Raw genomic sequence first — 20,130 nt, forward strand, 5'->3', positions numbered from 1 at the left:
TATTATATTCATCAAAAAAGACAGGAATTTCGTCAAAACAAATGATATTTTGAACTTTGTGTGGTAACATTTTTCAAATAAAGTAAAATTTGTATACAAGTTTTTGTCCAAATTTATTGTGCTACATGTCCTTGATAAAAAAAATTCCAATAAGTGTATATTTATTGGTTTGGGTAAAAGTTATAGCGTTTACAAACTATGGTACAAAAAAGTGAATTTACGCAGTTTTAAGCAGCACTGACTTTTCTGATCACCTTTCATGTTTCTTGAGGTGCTAGAATGCCAGGATAGTATAAATAGCCCCCAAATTACCCCATTTTGGAAAGAAGACACCCCAAGGTATTTGCTAAGGGGCATAGTGAGTTCATAACAGATTGTATTTTTTGTCACAAGTTAGCAGAAAAAGACACTTTGTGACAATTTTTTTTGTTTCCATTTCTGCTAACTTGTGACAAAAAATAAAATAAAATCTGCCACGGACTCACCATGCCCCTCAGTGAATACCTTGGGGTGTCTACTTTCCAAAATTGGGTCACTTGGGGGTACTTGTACTGTTCTGGCATTTGTGGGGGGGTGTAAATTGTGAGCACCCCTTTAAAGCCTAAAAGTACTCATTGGACTTTGGGCCCCTTTGCGCCACTAAGCAGCAAAAAAAGTGTCACACATGTGGTATCACCGTACTCAGAAGAAGCATGGGTATGTGTGAAAAGACACCGCAAAACACATTATACTACTTCTCCTGACTATGGCGATACCACAGGTGTGACACTTTTTTGCAGCCTAGCTGTGCAAAGGGGCCCACAGTCTAATAAGTACCTTTAGGATTTCACAGGTCAATTTTACTCATTTGTTCTCTAGACTACTCCTCATGGTTTAGGGCCCCTAAAATGCCAGGGCAGTATAGGAACCCTACAAGTGACAACATTTTGGAAAGAAGACACCCCAAGGTATTCTGTGAGGGGTATGGTGAGTTCATAGGTTTTAATTTTTGTAAATCAATCAGATGTCAAAAACAGTGCACAGGCAATAGATGTCACTCACATGTCACTCAGATCTCACTCAGACCTCGATCAGAGCTGTGACAGGCGACCAGATGTCACTCAGACCTCAGCCAGACGCCTGTCAAGGCAGTGAGGGGGGCAGTGGGGGGTGATCAGCGGTGGTTGGGTGGGGGATCAAGCAGGATCAGTGTGTCAATGTCACAAGCAGGGCTGCCGTCCTCTCTGGTGGTCGTCCGGGAACGCTGTGACCACCAGAGGAGGAGGCAGGCAGCCAGTTTAATACACAATGTTTACATTACAACGTGTATTATACACTTTCCATTGGCCTGTTTGAATGATCGCAGCCCGCTGGCGCTGCTAATTAGTCGGCGGGCTGATGACGGAGGGGGGCCGCAAAGCATGCCGGGCGATGTGCGTGCATGCGCGCATATGATCGCCGGCAAAACAGCACTCCAGGACCTGACACCATTTGGCGTTAGGCAGTCCTGGGGCTGCCGCCACGACCATGCCCATTGGCATGGGGCGGTCTTTAAGTAGTTAAAGGTGGCCATACACTCGTTAGATTAGCAGCAGATAGATCATCAGATAGATTTCTGATCTATCTGAGGTGTTTAGGAACGTTTTTTACTAGGAATAGATTTCCAATAGATTTCAGCATGAAATCTGTTGAAAATCGATCTGATGGCATTTTTTTGCCATCAGATTTTCATTAGGTCCAATGTAGGTAAAGCCGCATCGGCCGCAAATCGATCGATTGGTCAATCAATTTGCGATCAATCAATTTCGATCGATTGATCACCCGCTAATCAGCTCAGTGTATGGGACCCTTAACTGAGAGGGATTTGGATGTTTCCTTTTAAACAATACCAGTTGCTTGGCAGTCCTGCTGATCTCTTTGGCTGCAGTAGTGGCTGAATCACACACCTAAAACAAGCATGCACCTAATCCAGTTTGACTTTAGTCAGAGGACCTGATCTGCATGCTTGTTCAGGGGCTGTGGCTAAAAGTCTTAGAGACACAGGATCATCAGGAGAGTCAGAGAACTGGTATTATTTTAAAATGAAAAATCAATATTCTTCTCAGTTTAGGTTCCCTTTAAAAGGGGTTTTGTAGTTGCAAAGGCCTAATTTAGGTGCTGGCTTTTAGCTATTAGATAACTGAAGTGAGGATTGTCCAGTAGTCCTTGGCTTTAGTTTTGGGGAGTAGATAATGAAAGGTGAGTGTTGGTTAGAATTGTTGGTTATGAATGGAGATTGTGTCTAAAAATTAGTGTTAGAAATGGATAGAAGGCAGTTCATTTTATAAGCTGAGGTTAGGAAGTTGGAACTAGGTAATAGGAAGTGGGATTATAACAGGAAAGGTGAATATCAAAAAGAGGAGAGTATGGTTAGGTGTCAGGAATAGGTTAATACTAAGAGGAACGTTTAGAGTTACACTTTATAAAGTTATGGTATTAGTAATGAGGTAACAAAGGGGGAAACTAGGTTTAAAAATGAAAAAAAAAAAGTTTAGTTATTAGGTGGAGGATATTGCTCATGAGATTGGTTGTAAACAACCGAATGACGACATTGTAGCCAAAGTGTCACTCAAGTGCCAAAATCAACTACACTGAAACCAACCAAGCCCATGTATTAGTATTTAGACCAGAGGTGCCCACACTTTTTTGGCTTGTGAGCTACTTTGAAAAATTAGCAAGTCAAAATTATCTACCGATGTACAATTTTAGAAGCACGCTTGTATATACAGAATAGAAAATGTAGTGTGTCGGGATCTACCAAGAAGTCCTTTGCGATCTTCTGGTAGATCGCAATCTACCTAATGGGCACCCCTCATTTAGACTATCAGTTGCATAGCCACTAGCAATTGTTTGCTGAACTGCCTGCAACTTATATTTATGTATGTGTCAGTAATAAACGCTGACAGCCGATAAAAATAATCGCCTGTGATTAGGTGCAAAAATTCATTTTGGAATGATATTATGGTCATATAAAGTTATATAAGTTTTAGCAAAAGTATCAGCACTGTAGCTAGCTGCAGATAGCTAATAAGAGAACCTTGTAGCCATTAGAAATCTCTACTATATGTTGCTAGATCTATATGGTTCTTCCTGTTTTCTGTCTGCTAGCAGCATGTTGCAAAGCTAATCATCTTGCATCTCCAGATTCCCTTTGCAGTATTGATTCCTGTAGATGCACTTAGCTCTGCCAGGCTGCTGCACCTGTTAATCAGAAGCCAAAGCGTATACCAGAAAATATAACTGTTTTAACTGATATTTAAAAAGAAAACACCACTAGACTTCTGAAATCTTTTGTCTAAGAACATATTTACAATATTAAAAGAGACTATATAAAGCATATATATGCAGGTTGCTGCAGTATACACAACAAAGAACGTAATATTTTATTATTTTGTTGAATTGAAAGGATTCTGAGCCACTGGAGGGAGAGTAACAAAGAGTGATGGGCTTCCCAACGTGAAGTCAAGCAGACTGTGAACTGAAATTTCCTTTACATTTGTGTCCCAATATTGGATTCATTATCAAGACATTTCTCTCTCCCTGTTCCCTTATTCTGAGTTTGTTTTATACTTTTGTTGTTCTGAAATTCATCCCAAGGTATTTTGTCAATAAAATCAATAAGCCTGTTTTGTTCTTAGTACTTATTATTTATGGCTATATTTGTATAGAGGAATGCTTTGTTATTAACGAGGAACTTATAAATTATTAAATAAAATTGCTTACTTTTTACAGTATTACTTTATGATTTCATTAGTCAATTTGAAACCATTGTAAAATCGTTCTTCCCCTTGATTTACATTCTTACATTTCTCACAGATGTTGACACCTTTACTGCCAGCAAGGTGCATCACTGTTTCCCAGAGTCCTCTGGGGTACAATGTTGCAACATCATAGCCTGGATTAAGCATCACTGGGAGGGCAGGGTTACAGTGTACATGGAAATAATGGTTGAGGAAAAATGAATGCCGGCAATGCCAATAGTAGAATATTGGTAATTTTACTGTTAGGCCAAAGGGGTAGTATGCAGTCTCAAGGGTTCATGTTGTGCTGACAAATATGTGTTAATAAAGCTTGTGAAATGCCACTTATTCCTATCAAGTCCAAGGCATGCATATCTTGTTAACCATTTAAGCCTTCTGGACGTAGAAGCTACGTCCAGAAGGCTATGTGCGTTCCAGCGCGCACCCGCGGCCGATTGCGCGCATGCACGCGCGCTCCCAGGCGTGAATCGTTAGCCCAGGAATCAATGAATCGGGACATGGTGCCCGATGATTGATTCCTCTCCCCGGCAGAAAAAGTGACTGCTTCTTTCAGAAGCCTCGCTTTTTCTGACACTTACGTCCTCTACGTCCCTCTAAGCGTACATGTTACGCTTAGAGTGATGTCATGTAAACAAATTCAAGGTTGCCATCTTGTGGCCAAAAAGTAAAACTACATCTACATGTAAAAAAAATATAAAATAATCACATATTTACATAAAAAAAAATACTATTTACACCCCACCCTCCCAAAAATACCCTAGAAAAATGTTTAATAAAAATAAAAATTACAATAAAAAAAAACACGTAAATATTTACCTAAGGGTCTAAACTTTTTAAATATCCATGTAAAGATGAAATATTTCTATTTTTTTTTTAATTATAAGCTTGTAAATAGTGATGGATGCAAAACAGAAAAAAATGCACTTTTATTTCCAAATAAAATATTGTCACCATACATTGTGATAGGGACATAATTTAAATGGTGTAATACCCAGGACTATTAGGCAAATACAATACGTTTTGGATTTTAATTATGGAGCAGGGGCGTAACTAGGCCCCACCGGTCCCCCCTGCGGAATTTCAGAGCGCCCCTCCCTGGGGCCCACTTGTGGCCATTTTGTGGGGGCTGGAGGGGTGGCAGCATGAGGGGAAAGCCTTGGCCACAGTCGGTGGGGAGAGGGGAAGTTCCCCCCCCTCCCTCACCTCGGGGCTCTCCCCTCTGCGCTCCCCTCCAGCTAGTTACAGTGTGGGCAGCGGCCAGCGGTGTGCAGATACATACCTTCTTCTGTGCGTTCCACCGCATAACCCTCGCTCTAGCGGCTGACGTCACTTCCGGAAGTGACGTCACTTCCGGAAGTGACGTCAGCCGCTAGAGCAAGGAGTATGCGGTGGAACACACGGAAGGTATGTATCTGCCCACTGCCCACTGCCCACACTGTAACTAGCTGGAGGGGAGTGCAGAGGGTAAAGCCCCAAGGTGAGGGAGAGGGGGGGAACTTCCCCTCTCCCCGCTGACTGTGGCCAAGGTTTTCCCCTCATGCTGCCACCCCTCCAGCCCCCACAAAATGGCCCCGAGCGGGCCCCAGGGTGGGGCCCGGGCCCCCATGCGGGAGCAGGGCTGCAGGGCCTATTGTTACGCCAGTGTTATGGAGGCAAGAATTATTTTAAAAACTATAATGGCCGAAAACTAAGAAATAATGAATTTTTTCTGTTTTTTTCTTATTCTTCCTGTTAAAATGCATTTACAGTAAAGTGGCTCTTAGCAAAATGTACCACCCAAAGAAAGCCTAATTGGTGGCGGAAAAAACAAGATATAGATCAGTTCATTGTGATAAGTAGTGATAAAGTTAAAGGCTAATGAATAGGAGGTGATAATTGCTCGGATGCATAAAGTGAAAACAACTGAAGGCTGAAGTGGGCAAAGGTATTCCAACTCAAGTCATGCAACATCAGAAACGTTTTTCGCTATAGTGCCCCTTTAAGCTGCACTGCTAAAGGAGCACACCTTAATGTGAAGGAGCAGCAACTATGCATGCCTTACATAACAGTGCTCGCTGCTATGTAAGGAGCGTGCCTTCCTTAGATAGGAGCATGCCTTCCTATACATAATAACTATAGTTAATATGTATAGGAAGGCCCGCTCCTATCTAAGGAAGGCACGCTCCTTACAGAGAATTGAGCACTGCTATGTAAGGCATGCATAGTGGACACTTCTTCACATTAAGGTGCGCTGCTTTAGCAGTGCAGCTACATGAATCAAGCCCAACGAACTAAGATAAAAGTAAGGACTAGAGATTTGGTCATGGCAACATAGAATGTCAGAACAATGATGAAAGCAGGGAAAATGCAAGAAATTTCCCTGGAAATAGTGAAACTTTGATTTATGCTTAGTTTACTGCAAGAAATAAAATGCGGGGAAAAGGAAGAATAGACCAACTAGAGTTTACTTTGTTTACCTCGGAGGTCAGGGCCACATTGCATACATTTTTACGCATTCCAGCTAGTGCAGGAACAAAAATTTACACGTTGCACCACTAACGCGTAAAAATGTATGTGTTAATGTTCCTGCACTAGCGGGAATGTGTACAAATGTACGCAATTCGGCCATGACCTCTGAGGTCAGAAAGCTGCCAGCGGGGGCCTGGAGCAGCAGTGAGTGACTACGAGGGCACAGGATGGCTGCATGGGGCTGGTAGAAGCCCCAGGAAAGTGAAACTCATTTTTTTTTTTGCTTGGACCTTCCCTTTAAGGAAAAGTGTGATGGATTTTAAGCCATCAACAAAAGATTATGCAGAATACGCTTGACAGGGAAAAGTGTGATGGATTTTAATCCATCAACAAAAGATTATGCAGAATACGCTTGAGAGGGAGATTTCAAAACCTGTCTGTATTATCTGCACATGGTACAAATGAAGATAAAGAAAAAACTGAGAAAGATGTGTTTTATGAAGTACTGGAACAAGCTATCCATAAAATACCAAAATATGATTTACATATCATAATGGGTGACTTAAATTACAGATGATTATCTACATGAAATAACTACTGGTAGATAATCAATACATGAGGAAACCAGTGAGAATGGTGAATAATTGAGCCAGTTTGCCAGTAGGAATAACATCTCAGATTCTGGAAAATGCCAGGAACTGGCATTTTAAACCAGATAGATAATGTACTGGTGAATGCCCAGAACCCATCATCTATTGTAGATATTAGGAGCTGGAGAGTACTCATGTGACTCCCTTTATGGAGGTTGGGGGGGGGGGGGGGGGCTGCCAACAGATCTTTATGGGAGGGGCAGGCCCAATGTAGTTACACCCCTGTTAATAAAATGTTGGTAATTTAAATTACAGATATTTTACTGTGCTGTACCCTTCACACATTCTCACTTGATCCCTCCATTGTAGATGCCTACACCCAACCACCCAACTAATGCCTCACCCTAACTCCTCCCTATAGGTGCATTACCTAGGTATAGAGTTGGGCCGAACCTCCGATTTTAGGTTCGCGAACCGGGTTCGCGAACTTTCGCGGAACGTTCGGTTCGCGTTAAAGTTCGCGAACCACAATAGACTTCAATGGGGATGCGAACTTTGAAAAAAAAAAATAATTATGCTGGCCACAAAAGTGATGGAAAAGATGTTTCAAGGGGTCTAACACCTGGAGGGGGGCATGGCGGAGTGGGATACACGCCAAAAGTCCCCGGGAAAAATCTGGATTTGACGCAAAGCAGCGTTTTAAGGGCAGAAATCACATTGAATGCTAAATGACAGGCCTAAAGTGCTTTAAAACATCTTGCATGTGTATACATCAATCAGGTAGTGTAATTAAGGTACTGCTTCACACTGACACACCAAACTCACTGTGTAACGCACCGCAAACAGCTGTTTGTACTAGTGACGGCCGTGCTGGACTGGTGCGCACCATGGCGAGAGTGCAGGTTTTGGTGGCTTTACAGCCCATATGGTCGGCCTGGCTGATGTAGCTGAATGACAGAACAGTGACTGTCCAGCTGATCAAATTTGGTCTGACCACAATGAAGCAACGACCTTATTATCTTTTGTGTGCCCCCCGAGACACTCATCTAGGCGCCGGTCATTGCTTCATTGTGATACGCAAGCCCCTTCACCACGGCAAGGTAATGATCACGAAGGGGAATGGGCGCATGTACATGCCTTTTCTTTTGTTGTTGCAGCTGCCCTCAGTGCAGCCAGAAAAATTAGGCAGTCATGTACACGCACCATAAAAATTATTACAGCGGCCGCTGTTAGCAGCGGCCTAAAAAATTCAGCAATCCGCCTGGAGTCCCGGACCCTGTTGGTGGTGGCGGAGAAGGTAGTGAAGCGGCCTGCAGGCAGACATGCTGTGTGGAGGGACTGGGAGCGACTTAGTCTTTTTGGGGCAGGCCAGGCAGCCAGTCACACGGCGTGCAGGCAGAGATGCTGTGTGTGCGGGGACTGACTTAGTCTTGGGGCGGGCAGCAGCCCTCCGGGATCCATGCCTCATTCATTTTGATAAAGGTGAGGTACTTAACACTTTTGTGACTTAGGCGACTTCTCTTCTCTGTGACAATGCCTCCAGCTGCGCTGAAGGTCCTTTCTGAGAGGACGCTTGCGGCAGGGCAGGAGAGAAGTTGGATGGCACATTGGGACAGCTCTGGCCACAGGTCAAGCCTGCGCACCCAGTAGTTCAAGGGTTCCTCATCGCTGTTCACAGCAGTGTCTACATCCACACTTAAGGCCAGGTAGTCGGCTACCTGCCGGTCGAGGCGTTGGTGGAGGGTGGATCCGGAAGGGCTACGGCGAGGCGTTGGACTAAAGAACGTCCGCATGTCCGACATCACCATGAGATCGCTGGAGCGTCCTGTCTTTGACTGCGTGGACACGGGAGGAGGATTAGTGGCAGTGGTACCTTGCTGGCGTTGTGCTGTCACATCACCCTTAAAGGCATTGTAAAGCATAGTTGACAGCTGGTTCTGCATGTGCTGCATCCTTTCCACCTTCCGGTGAGTTGGTAACAGGTCCGCCACTTTGTGCCTGTACCGAGGGTCTAGTAGTGTGGCCACCCAGTACAGCTCATTCCCCTTGAGGTTTTTTATACGGGGGTCCCTCAACAGGCAGGACAGCATAAAAGACGACATCTGCACAAAGTCGGATCCAGTACCCTCCATCTCCTCTTGCTCTTCCTCAGTGACGTCAGGTAAGTCAACCTCCTCCCCCCAGCCGCGAACAATACCACGGGAAGGTTGAGCAGCACAAGCCCCCTGCGACGCCTGCTGCGGTTGTTCTCCTGCCGCTGTCCCCTCCTCCTCCTCCTCCTCCTCCCCCAAAGAAACACCTTGCTCATCATCCTCTGAGTCTGACTCGTCTTCTGCACACGACCTCTCTTCTTCCTCCTCCTCCCCCCTCTGTGCTGCCGCAGGTGTTGAGGAAACAGCTGGGTCTGATGAAAATTGGTCCCATGCCTGTTCCTGCCGTAACGGTTCCTGGTCACGCTCATTCGCAGCTTCATCCGCCACTCTACGCACAGCACGCTCCAAGAAGTACGCGTAGGGAATTAAGTCGCTGATGGTGCCCTCACTGCGGCTCACCAGGTTGGTCACCTCCTCAAACGGCCGCATGAGCCTGCATGCATTTTTCATCAGTGTCCAGTTGTCGGGCCAGAACATCCCCATCTTCCCAGACTGTTTCGTTCTACTCCAGTTGTAGAGGTACTGGGTGACGGCTTTCTTCTGTTCTAGCAGGCGGGAGAACATGAGCAGGGTCGAGTTCCAGCGAGTGGGGCTATCGCAAATGAGGCGTCTCACCGGCATGTTGTTTTTACGCTGAATTTCTGCAAATCGTGCCATGGCTGTGTAAGAGCGCCTCAAATGCCCACAGAACTTCCTGGCCTGCTTCAGGACATCCGCTAAGCCAGGGTACTTTGCCACAAATCTTTGAACCACTAGATTCATGACATGTGCCATGCAGGGTATGTGTGTCAGCTTCCCCATATGCAAAGCGGCAAGCAGATTGCTGCCGTTGTCGCACACCACGTTGCCTATCTCCAGGTGGTGCGGGGTCAGCCACTCATCCACCTGTTTCTTAAGAGCAGCCAGGAGAGCTGCTCCAGTGTGACTCTCCGCTTTGAGACAAGCCATGTCTAAGATGGCGTGACACCGTCGTACCTGGCATGCAGCATAGGCCCTGCGGAGCTGGGGCTGTGTAGCTGGAGAGGAGAACTGCCACTCAGCCAAGGAGGAGGAGGAGGACGGCGAAGAGCATGTAGCAGGAGGAGAGGAGGTGGCAGGAGGCCTGCCTGCAAGCCGTGGAGGTGTCACAATTTGGTCCGCCGCTTTCTGCTTGCCATCGTTCACCACCAGGTTCACCCAATGGGCTGTGTAGGTAATGTAGCGGTCCTGCCCGTGCTTGGCAGACCAGCCATCCGTGGTCAGGTGTACCCTTGACCCAACGCTCTTCGCAAGAGATGACACCACTTGCCTCTCAACTTCACGGTGCAGTTGGGGTATGGCCTTTCTCGAAAAATAAGTGCGGCCTGGCATCTTCCACTGCGGTGTTCCGATGGCCACAAATTTACGGAAGGCCTCAGAGTCCACCAGCCGGTATGGTAACAGCTGGCGAGCTAACAGTTCCGCCACGCCAGCTGTCAGACGCCGGGCAAGGGGGTGACTGGCCAAAAGTGGCTTCTTCCGCTCAAACATTTCCTTCACGGACACCTGACTGCTGCTGTGGGCAGAGGAGCAGGAACCGCTCAAGGGCAGAGGCGGAGTGGAGGAGGGTGCCTGTGAAGGTGCAAGGGAGAAAGCGGCAGAAGCAGATGATGCACCTGAAGGAGGAAGAGGAGAAGGAGGGTGACTTTTCTTTTGTGTGCTGCTGCTGCTTTTGCTCAGGTGGCCATCCCATTGCTGTTTGTGCCTTTTCTCCAGGTGCCTTCGTAAGGCACTTGTCCCTACGTGAGTGTTGGCCTTTCCACGGCTCAATTTTTGTTGGCAGAGCGAACAGATGGCTTTGGTCCGATCTGAGGCACACACATTAAAAAATTTCCACACCGCTGAGCCACCCTGGGATGTGGGCACTATGGGGACCTCAGCAGCTGATGCTGAAGGGCAAGTTGGCTGGCTGTACATAGGTGGCGATACATGGTGCCGGACTCTGCCACCAGCTGTTTCTGACGAAGAGCTGCCCCAGCTTCTTTCAGCAACTTCTCTCCTCCTACTACTCTCTGACTCCCCCTCTGAACTGTCCCCCTCTTCATCTCCTCTATTGGGAACATACAGAGGATCCCTATTACCGTCATCATCGTAGTCATCCTGCCCAGCTTCGCTTGCCTCAGACAAATCCAAACTTGCACCATCAGTAGGTCCTTCATCCTCCTGACACGTTACATCCATAGTGTTGCCGCGTAACTCAGACATATTAGCTGGTGAAAATTCATCTGGCTGTAACAACAATGGCTGTGCATCAGTGATTTCAACACGAAATAATTCTTGCGAAGTGTCAAATGCAGCGGAAGTGGTGCTAGTAGTAGCGCTGGTGGCTGAGCAAGATGAGGTGTTCTGTGTCGCTAAATACTCAACCACGTCCTGACAATCTTGGGAGGTGATGGGACGTGCCTTCTTCCGAGCACTGTACTGTGGGCCAGGTCCACACGAAATTACATTTACACGACCTCGCGCAGACCTGCCGGGTGGCCTTCCTCTGCCTCTGCCACTACCTCTTCCTCTTCCTCTACCTGTTTTGTCCATATTGGGTATGCACGGAGTGGTATATCACACTGCGTGCACTCACGTAGGTAGGTGGGTTCACTTAACTGCACAGGTATGCGCACTGATGCGGTGGGTTCACTGAACAGTACAGGTATACAGTGGCAGGTTCACTGAACACAACAGGTATGCAGTGGCGGGTTCACAGAACAGGTATGCAGTGGCAGGATCACTGAACACAATAGGTATGCAGTGGCGTGTTCACTAAACAGGTATACAGTGGCGGGTCCACTGAACAGAACAGGTATACAGTGGCGGGTCCACTGAACAGGTATACAGTGGCGGGTCCACTGAACAGAACAGGTATACAGTGGCGGGTCCACTGAACAGAACAGGTATACAGTGGCGGGTTCACAGAACAGGTATGCAGTGGCAGGATCACTGAACACAATAGGTATGCAGTGGCGTGTTCACTAAACAGGTATACAGTGGCGGGTCCACTGAACAGAACAGGTATACAGTGGCGGGTTCACAGAACAGGTATACAGTGGCGGGTCCACTGAACAGAACAGGTATACAGTGGCGGGTCCACTGAACAGAACAGGTATACAGTGGCGGGTCCACTGAACAGAACAGGTATACAGTGGCGGGTCCACTGAACAGAACAGGTATACAGTGGCGGGTTCACAGAACAGGTATGCAGTGGCAGGATCACTGAACCCAATAGGTATGCAGTGGCGTGTTCACTAAACAGGTATACAGTGGCGGGTCCACTGAACAGAACAGGTATACAGTGGCGGGTTCACAGAACAGGTATACAGTGGCGGGTCCACTGAACAGAACAGGTATACAGTGGCGGGTCCACTGAACAGAACAGGTATACAGTGGCGGGTTCACAGAACAGGTATGCAGTGGCAGGATCACTGAACACAATAGGTATGCAGTGGCGTGTTCACTAAACAGGTATACAGTGGCGGATCCACTGAACAGAACAGGTATACAGTGGCGGGTCCACTGAACAGAACAGGTATACAGTGGCGGGTCCACTGAACAGAACAGGTATACAGTGGCGGGTTCACAGAACAGGTATACAGTGGCGGGTCCACTGAACAGAACAGGTATACAGTGGCGGGTTCACAGAACAGGTATGCAGTGGCAGGATCACTGAACACAATAGGTATGCAGTGGCGTGTTCACTAAACAGGTATACAGTGGCGGGTCCACTGAACAGAACAGGTATACAGTGGCGGGTTCACTGAACAGGTATACAGTGGCAGGTCCACTGAACAGAACAGGTATACAGTGGCGGGTTCACAGAACAGGTATGCAGTGGCAGGTTCACTGAACACAACAGGTATGCAGTGGCGGGTTCACTGAACAGGTATACAGTGGCGGGTCCACTGAACAGAACAGGTATACAGTGGCGGGTCCACTGAACAGAACAGGTATACAGTGGCGGGTCCACTGAACAGAACAGGTATACAGTGGCGGGTTCACAGAACAGGTATACAGTGGCGGGTCCACTGAACAGAACAGGTATACAGTGGCGGGTTCACAGAACAGGTATGCAGTGGCAGGATCACTGAACAGGTATGCAGTGGCAGGATCACTGAACAGGTATGGAGTGGCAGGATCACAGTACAGGTATGCAGTGGGCTGAGGGCTCACTGAACAGAACAGGTATGCAGTGGCAGGATCACTGAACAGGTATGGAGTGGCAGGATCACAGTACAGGTATGCAGTGGGCTGAGGGCTCACTGAACAGAACAGGTATGCAGTGGCAGGATCACTGAACAGGTATGCAGTGGCAGGATCACTGAACAGGTATGCAGTGGCAGGATCACAGTACAGGTATGCAGTGGGCTGAGGGCTCACTGAACAGAACAGGTATGCAGCCAGGAAGAAGTTAAGCCTAACTAATCTTTCCCTATATGAGAGACTGCAGCAGCTCGCCCTACTCTCACTAATGCAGGCACACGAGTGGCCGTAATGGCCGCCGCTGCCTGCCTTATATAAGGGGGGGTGGGGCTCCAGGGGCTAGTGTAGCCTAATTGGCTACACTGGGCCTGCTGACTGTGATGTAGAGGGTCAAAGTTGACCCTCAGTGCATTATGGGGCGAACCGAACTTCTTCCGCAAAAGGTTCGCGTGCGGTACCCGCACGCGAACCACCTACGTTCGCGCGAACCACGTTCGCCGGCGAACCGTTCGGCCCAACTCTACCTAGGTAACATGATTTGCACATTGTGTCCAATGTACCTGTAAGTATTGTTTAAGTTGCCATAACTTTACCAAACTTTAGTGAATCAACCCCAAGGAGAGAAGTGCTGGTACTCTGTCCCATTTTACCTGCTATCGTCTGATACTACACTTTCTAAATTCACTACTCTACCAGTAATCTTAGCCAAAAGTAACAATCAGTGTTATTTTTGAAATATAAGATCTTGACTCTGGATGGCTCTCTTCATAGACAAATCACTGATCAATATTTACTGAGTCAGCTTAGAATGTTGTAGCTGATTTAGTTCGACTGCAACAATTGATTTTACAACTTTAGTTCATCTTCAACATTTATATCCCCAACAACAACAATCATACATATATTTGTTATTTGATGAAAAAATACATTCTACCTCCCCTCCATGCACAACACTGTGTAATTGGGAGGAACTATAAGGGTGAGGGTAGAAAAACCCTCCATTCATCACAAAAACCATCAAACTATCCCTTTACTCTCTTTTCTCAAACTCCCAATCATCCCGTAATTTTCTGGATCTGTCCCTGTGATCAGGAATACACAGCATTCTTATGTGCATCACTCACTATCCAGAATAGATGCCCTCCTTATTGACAGAGGACTACACATATCTTACAACAGTGAACATCAAATTCATTGTTATCTCAGTTCACTGCATCATCACAGTACATTTCAGAATGGGCTAATCATCTCCTCCACCCCTCTAGCCAAAAACAAATATTTCTTTTTTTGTAGTGGGAATGTTCTAAAGCAAGCCTTTCATTGGGTCATGTTGTCCCGCTACAATACACACACACACACGCACACGCACACACACACGAACACACACACACCTTGACAATTCATGCAATAACTGGTAATTAGCAGTATTGCTTGCAAATTTTCGGGAACGTTATTTTTGCATCGCATATACTATTTTTGATTTTGTGAACATTTTGGCCAAAATAGCTTGTATTTTTTGAAAACACGAAAATCAATATTTTACTGCAATAATTTCCAGAAAGAGGAAAAATGCAAGAAAACAGAATTTTCACCATGAAAATTTTTACTACAAAAAATCTCTATTTTTACCGCAAAAATGCTTGAAAAGTGAAAATCACACATCGCACAAGTCATACAAGGTTTCCTCTAAAAGTCTCGATGAGTGGTAGTTTTGAATGAGAGTCCAAAACCATTTATGCTAATTTGTCTCTCTTTTCTTGCTCAATTTTACATTCAGTCACTGACGGCGAGTAAGTCTGGGGAATTATTACAAAGGTGAAGTGATTTAAATGTAAGAAAGCTCATAGTTTGAATGCTGGGTCAGGACACTTCAAAGCAGCTTATTAGAAACGAAGAGTCTCAGCTACCTTTATGTGCTTCTCCATGGACCTCTGTTCGCTATGATCACTGTTCTTGGACATTTCTGGTGCAAAAGATTGGCAGGCATAACCAATAAATGTGATAATATCTATTAGTATGATATAGGCTTAGGATGAAACTCTCTAAAATATAGAAAGAACATTTACAGTACATTGCACACAGGCAGTGTGGGATTTAAACTGGTGCTCTAGTGCTGTAGCTATCTGAGGTCTATTGATAATGGGATGTTCCAATGTTCTTCTGCTAGCTCCTCCCCTTTATCTTGGGATGGCAGAGCTTAGCAGTAGAAACATGAAAGTAAAAGTGTACATACAGGTGTTTCTGTGAAGAGAAGGAGGGAAACACCATAATAAATGACAAACCACTGTATGGGTATTTCTGCTTCACCAAACTTTATATGGAAATTTGCATGTTTTCTTAATAAAAGCAGTGCTGCAAATGTCTCAAGCTTGCCTCTGTGACTCAACACATAATGAAGATAATGCAAGGGTTTAAAGTAGGTAATAGAGCCTAATGATCAGCTTATTTAACTTATGACATGCCAAAGCCATTAGACACAATGTAATGCTATTCCACATTAAGTAATTCCCTGTTGGAAATGTATAAGTCCCCTAATCTGCAATGAGTGTATGTATACATTGGAACTTTACAATACAGCTACAGAAAAAGAAACGTGAATATTCCACAATGGCATGCAAATTTATAAGCAATCGTATTCTAACTGTAGTTTTCCTTTTACTCATTCTTGCATCTATCAATAACTAATACCATCTCCCTTTAGCTTTGAGAATCCTTTAAGAGCAACACAGAATCTGTAAAAAGGAACTATGCATTTATAAAACATGATTTGCATATAAATTAATTGAAATTTTGTCTAAAATATGGAAAAAGTGTCTGTCTGCAGTAAATGCATTCACTTGCTAGATAATTTAGCAATTCACAAATATTGTACATTAAGAATTTGACCTTAATAATATAATTTGACCTCGATTACAAATAAACATTCAAGTCACTCAATTCAATCCAAAGAATCTATTTAAAAATGTGGAGAAAAAAAAGGTTACCATTTTTAATGCCCTACAATGGTTTTATTCCCTGACAGTCAGAATTTCCAAAAGAGGGAACTGCCATATTATAACTGCCCGGAAGTGGTAATCAGAAGATCCTTTCACCTGACTGGTGTAATTGGCTGTCACCCATCACCCATGCACTTGGTGTGATGGTTATTTTGGGATTAAAAGACCACTATTATGAGTTTAACCACTTAATAATAATTATTAATAAAAAAAAATTATTAATTAAAGTGGATCCGAGATAAACGTTTACTCATTGCATAATTGTGTTCCATTCATATAGTTTATAGGGCATTCCTCAAGCCAAATATTTTTTGTTTGTTTTGTTTTAACACTCTAATTCCATATAAACTAAACAAGCCTCACCCACAGCTTTTCCGGAGAGCTTTGGCACTTTGAGACTTAGTAGCAAGGGCTTATGGGAGCTCAGTCTGGGCAGGAGGAGGAGGTAGTTGCTAGCCAGAGAATATAGAGGCAGAGGAGAGGACGTAGGAGTGAAGTTTTCACAGGCTGAGGGCTGGAGTTGGTATCAGCTTGCCTGTTTGTAATGAAGACAAGCAGAACATGGCTGCCCTCATTGTATCACAGGAAGAAATAATCATAAACTGTTGAAGCTGTTTGTACCTAGATTTGCTTTGTAAACTATCTAAACTTTAGATAAGATATATAGACAAGTTACTTGTTATACTTAGTTTTTCATCTCGGAGCTGCTTTAAGGTTAATTTTATAATGACAATATACGAAAGCAGCATCGGTACATTGGGTACATTGGATATAGGGCAGGCCATGTTTAGCATAGGTAAAAAAAAGACAGAGTAACAACTTTATGTACAGAACAGGAAATAAGCTGTTATGCTGTTTTTTTTATTAAGACACATATAGTGTAGACTGAGTTGACACTGGCTCTATTTCTTTTATCAGCTAACTGCAACAGATCTTAGTATAGATTACAACAGAGAAGGGTACAAAAAATGCAATGTTTGGCACTCCACTTTGACTACTGAGGATGGGATTCACTGCTCAGAGAGGTAATAAAATAGTAGAATATCTGTAAATTTAAATATTATTATTATTTAGTATTTATTTAGTGCCAACATCTTCTGCAGCACTGTACAGAGTATATAGTCTAGTCACTAACTGTCCCTCAGAGGAGCTCACAATCTAATCCCTACTATAGTCATATGTCTATGTATGTATCATGTAGTGTATGTATTGTAGTCTAGGGCCAACTTTAGAGGCAAGCCGATTAACTTATCTGTATGGGGGTTTTTTGGGATGTGGGAGGAAACATACAAACTCCTTGTAGGTGTTGACTTGGCTGGGACTCGAACCGGGGACCCAGAGCTGCAAGGCAAGAGCGCTAACCACTATGCCACCTTGCTGCCCAATATCTGTAAATATCTGTATATATCTGTAAATAGTAGCATATCTGTAAATTTCCCAATAGAAGAATATCAGTAATTATACCAATATTCTGCTATTCCTAACTGTAACAATTCTAACACTAACACTTCCCTATCTACCTACCTGCCTACCCTGTATGCTTACACGACAGCTATATACATGCAACATCAAAGGGGATACATGGATTTTTTAGGAAACATAAATACATGTCATTATGATGCCTTCATTGAAACAAAACACCCAAACAGGGTCAGAGGTTGTTAGGTGATATACTACAAAAAGATAAGACCATTTTTTTACTAAGTGCTCACACAACTGAGACTCTGTAAGTGTAATTTCCGAGGTCAAAAATTATCAGGAAGCAGAATGGATGCAGTTTGTCTGGTCCTTTAGGGGTAAATGTGGCCATACACTACGCAACATGGTGGCCTATCAACCATCCGATTCAATAATTATTATCAAATTGGATGAAAATCATTGCCGCCAAGAGCATGTCGGGTTGTCATGGTTGATTGGGTGGGCGGCAGTAATGAACAAAGAATGTGATGAAAAACCCTAGTGTACAAATGTGTCCTCTGTGTGAGCATTTATACATTACCTGTCCTACATAACCACCGCACGATGCCCATCCATCTTCCACTTCTTCTTTTTCCATTTGCGCTTCACACACTGATGGCGTATAGCACGTGGCGCATGTGTTACATCACACGTGGCGTGCAAGGTACAAATGGGGGAGCAGGATGCAGAACACGAATGGGCACCGCATGGTGGGCGACATAGGCCAATTGTCGAAAGATTTCATGCTGAAATCTATTGGGAATCGGTCTGCTGTGTATGGGCAATTGACAGATATCTCTCTAATCGATTAGATCTGATCAGAGAGAGATCTGTCTCTTGGTCGAATCTGCCCATCATTGCTAGATGTAAGTGTCCCATTGGCTTTCATATTGGCTACTTACCACTGCATTGTAAAGTAATGATTGTTGCAAAAGTGGCAATTGGAGTTTTCAAAAACACCACTGTTCTCCATTTTTCGCAACTGTGTTTGCCATTATCTGTATTTACTATGAAGTGTCCAGTCTCTCAATTTGATAAACATTTGACCATAGGAATCCCTCTACATGGGCAGAATTGCTTGGTAACTATTTCACTAGAAAAGACATTCCACCTTTTCTGATTGCAATTTGAACCCACTCTCTGGCCCATATGCAATTAACTTTTTCTCCTGAGTTTTCTCCTAGGAGATAATTTTTCAACTTTTTTTTTAGCACTTTGCAATGTGAAAAGTACTAAAACAATAGGTGAAGAAGTATCTTAAAATAGGTTTGAGTATTTTCTTGCTTGCTGATAGTTTAAAAGGAATTTTATTGACAAATATAAAAATATCACCTAGGAGAAAACTCAGGAGAAAAAGGTAATTGTGTATAGGCCTCTGAGTAAACTTCTCAGAAGTATAATAAGTTAGTTGCAGGAGCTTCACTTTTGCAACTACAAGTAATTACACACAAATTTGACATTCAAGATTTTCTTCTCGATATCCACCTATTTGGATGTCAAATCAGATTGGAGGATATCTGTGACTGCTAGTAAATATTAGGTATTTATTACACAATCGACCTGCTGCTCAAAGGTTGTAGCAAAACAGAAAAAAAGCTTTAAACACACGGGACAACCCCCCCCTCCCCCACAATAAAAGACAATCAGCATTAGGATGGAGTGCTCCCACTTAATGCACACATACTGTACATACAACTCTAATCTGCCAACCTTAATTGATCATTTGCACAATCTTTGCCGTGCATCATGTGCTGAAAGGCATGATAACTATTTCACCATGGGATCTGTTCAATTTATCTCAGGCTGCGTGCTCAAAAAACACTGCTTTATTCCTGTCGATCTTTGGTCATATGACCATCAACTTGACTTGAAATATAGCAATTGACATGTGTATCAGCATGCAACCACTGGCAATGCAGCTGCACTGAATCCAGAGTTCCTTCTTTGATCTCAGCAAGGCTGCACAGTATATCATAACAGGCTTAAAGAACATTAGAAAGTCTTAGTTATCACCACCGCTGCATCTGCAGCACTTACCACACTTATGCACTTAGACCAACCTCACAGCTCAAAATAGATTTTACTTGCAAGTTCTCCGTGGTGTCCCGTGGTTTAATTGGACCCAGACTTAAGTCTTCCATTAGTCCTGTCCTGGGTGGGAGTGTGGTGTATCTGATTACTGGCCAGTGCTTCCCAGATGGCTAAGATGTGCATACCATGGGGATTAACTTCCTCCTCGCTGACTTCAAGACCACGCCCACATATGTTAGGGACCACCTAGGAACGCAGGTATATATTGGGGTCCACCTATGACTGGTGGCATATATTGGGGGCCGCTTATTAAAGCGGAATATAACCCAGCATTTCATCTTTGCTCTAAAACATTATGTACAGCATATTAAATGCAACCAGCATTTTTTTTTTGTCAAAAGTTAGCGGAAATTGATTTTTATTGTTTTTTTTTTCACAAAGTGTCATTTTTCACTAACTTGTGACA

The 20,130-nt window shown here is 44.2% G+C and overlaps 1 protein-coding gene across 3 annotated transcripts in view; it reads right to left on the reverse strand.

Moving 5' to 3' along the window:
- The window catches only part of CNTNAP4 (contactin associated protein family member 4), a 484,789-nt gene that overhangs the window by 249,169 nt on the left and 215,490 nt on the right, over nucleotides 1–20,130 (reverse strand). The window contains exon 1 of one of the 3 annotated variants that reach the window (XM_068237708.1): nucleotides 3,056–3,128. The exons of the other annotated variants lie outside the window; for them this stretch is intronic. The gene's annotated coding sequence lies outside the window, so the exon portion shown is untranslated. Of the gene's footprint in view, nucleotides 1–3,055; nucleotides 3,129–20,130 lie in introns of those variants that run through there. 3 annotated transcript variants of the gene reach the window in all.

Source organism: Hyperolius riggenbachi, chromosome 1, assembly GCF_040937935.1.
Source record: "Hyperolius riggenbachi isolate aHypRig1 chromosome 1, aHypRig1.pri, whole genome shotgun sequence".
Taxonomy (NCBI): domain Eukaryota; kingdom Metazoa; phylum Chordata; class Amphibia; order Anura; family Hyperoliidae; genus Hyperolius; species Hyperolius riggenbachi.